At 40.9% G+C, this 2,739-nt stretch overlaps 1 long non-coding RNA gene across 1 annotated transcript; it reads left to right on the top strand.

The window, feature by feature from the left end:
• The first annotated feature begins 310 nt into the window (after window positions 1-310).
• Window positions 311-2,187, top strand: LOC114190004. The gene is made up of 3 exons (XR_003605756.1): window positions 311-405; window positions 514-584; window positions 1,952-2,187. It is a non-coding gene; the product is annotated as an uncharacterized LOC114190004 (long non-coding RNA).
• Window positions 2,188-2,739: the final 552 nt, after the last annotated feature.

Raw genomic sequence — 2,739 nt, 5'->3', positions numbered from 1 at the left:
TTATTATTTGAAATGGTATGAAAGGAGGTATAAATGTGGGTATAAATAACTCACTATCTAATGTTAAACGAAATGAATATAAGAAAAAAAAATTGTATACTTATTTTTCAATTAGGGTGAAAATAAAAATAAAGCAAAAGTTTCATATTTATTGAATTTGAGGATAAATATAATTTTTTGTTTTGTGTAAGGCCCCTTTTTATTCTGCTTCATTTTAAGGGCTGTCCTACAGTAGTGGGCTAAAAAGGACTGGCCCATGGGATAAAAGCCTCTCGTGTTGCCCTAATTTTTCACGCTCCATTCACTTTCAGAAACCAGCCGTCACCCCCTTGCTCTCACAGGACGCTCTGCTAGGATTTCTCCCCAAGCTTTCTCGAACTAGCTTCGAACCAGTTCCTACTCCACGTAAGTGCCCCTTTTCTAGATCGTATGAGTTCCAATGCTTTCCTTTGTATTTTCACAGTTAGGGTTTCGTATTAATCCGCCATTGTCCTGTGTACCTCTTGTTTTCAGCTCTTTAGTGCGTTCTGAGGGCTGCAGTGCTCGTGTCGTGTCGTCAAGGCTTCGGTTGACCGTGTTTCTAGGTAGGGAAGCTAGAACCCACTCGTGTACTTTGTTTTTGCTGTTGTTTTACTTTCGTGCTGAGAGTCTTTGGCTGGTTTGATGTTCTGAATGCGTGTAATGGTTTGATGTGTTGTATTGGACTGGTGGGTGCGACTGTTCCAGGAAAACAGTGGCGACACCTTTTAATCTCGCCCAAGCGAGCCAGTCTCGCCTAGGCGAGATGAACAGGGAGCTCGCCCAGGACTTTTGCACGAAAGGTCACCCAGGCGACCAACTCGGCTTTTTGAGCGAGCGAGCATCTCGCCCAGGCGAGAGGGGTCTCACCTAAGCGAGATCCCGTGTGTGCTCCTGCTGCCTTTTTTGAGCCCTCGCCTAGGCGAAGGGGGCTTGCCTGGGTGAGAACGTCTCGCCTGGGTGAGAACGTCTCGCCTGAGCAAGACCCTCCAGCCTGAGCGAGGTGTTGAGCGAGACAGTGCCATGTGAGATTGTTTTCTTGGCTTTGTATGGGTAATGCTTGCTTGGTTTTGGGTTTTGTGCTAAAGGTTTGATATGAATGAGTATGATTGAGTGATGCAAGTCATGAATTATGAATAATGGGTTGACATGAGTTTCGCATGAGATTGTAATGAAATGGTTGGTATAAAAGAGGCATGATAACGATATGATTTGGAAATCCTTGGTACATGGATGGTTTATGATGAGATGAAATGAGTTGGGCCTGGAACATGAAAGGCATTGGCTTTAAAGGTTGGTACAATTAACGTATACATGCATGGTGAATATCATTTTGGATGCGTGATTGTGTTTTGTATGTGTCAGTGCATAATTCCCTGGGGTCTCTAGGTGAGATTTTTGGGGTCGCGCTTCAATGGTCGGGACGTAATTCCATGGCCCCTGTTAATGGGTGTCCATGGTGGTGCCTCATCTGTATAACTAGGTAAGGATTCAAGGTAAGGTTGCATCTTGACACTCTGAGGAGTCAGTTAGTCTCACCTAGAGTGGACTGACTCCTGTGGTGAGAGTAGCAGGAGGCCTGAAATTCATTAAGGGCTAACCTTGTGGTGAGGGAAAATTGATCCATCGTAACACTTGTAACACATAGCTTGGGGGTGAGCAGCTCGGGGGTGAGCAGAGGTATCCACCACAAGTGCAAGCATCCGCTGAATCCGACTAAGTTATACGTATCCGGATGAGTCGAGTCGAGTCGTAGTGTATTGATTGAAGGGTCCTAACATGTTTGGTTGTTGTATGGATATTAGATGGTGAAATTATGTTTGAATGTATGATGAGAATGTTGTTGGCTCTAGCTTACCCTGTTTATTGTATGGTTGTCTTGTATGTGGCTCTTCTTTCTTGCAATGATCATCAATGTAATTGATGGGAGTAGATGGGCGAGGTTCTCGTGGTCAGCAAGGGAGTGGAGATTCCGCTGCTTAGCCATCGGGGCTGGATTTTATTTTCCTGCATGGTTTTCGTTAGGGCTATGGCCCATGTTTTGTTTTACGCCTTGCTACTCTTTTCCCTTTTGTTAGACTTGTATCTAGTTTTCTGTTGGCATCGTGGTGTGCCCAAGGTCGTGAGGGTTGTGTTAAAGACCCTAGAACTACGCTACAATACTATTATTGTGTGACGTTTCCTTTATTTTCGCATAATATTTAAACGGGACGTTACATTTTGAATATGAAAATAAATATATTTAAACTCACATTAAATAAATTATTTAAAAATGATATAGATAAATCAACATTGTAGATTATTTTAGTCAATTTTATTTAAAAATAAAAGAAATATTCATTATTTCAAAATTTATTTTAAAATTAAATATTAAATATTAAATAGTTTATATATATATATATATATATATATATATATATTACATATTTAAAAATTGTTGTCAACAAAAGATACTAAAATTACGATGTGTAATTATATATTCATATGATATCTTAACTAGAGCTGTCAAAATGGGTTGAACCCGCAAGCCAATCCGGTTCACCATGGGTTCGGACTGAGTTGGGTTGAATTTTTTTTACAAAATTTAATACGGGTTAGTTTTTGACCCGGCTCATCCTGGTTAAACTCGTGGTGAGCCGGGTTGGCTCACCAACCTGCAGATAAAAGGGTTACACAAGTATTTTTTTTTTAAGTTGGATTTTACATTTGGGTCATGTTAGG

Source organism: Vigna unguiculata, chromosome 7 (assembly GCF_004118075.2).
Source record: "Vigna unguiculata cultivar IT97K-499-35 chromosome 7, ASM411807v1, whole genome shotgun sequence".
NCBI classification, from domain to species: Eukaryota; Viridiplantae; Streptophyta; class Magnoliopsida; order Fabales; family Fabaceae; genus Vigna; species Vigna unguiculata.
This window is presented reverse-complemented; position numbering and strand designations above follow the sequence as displayed.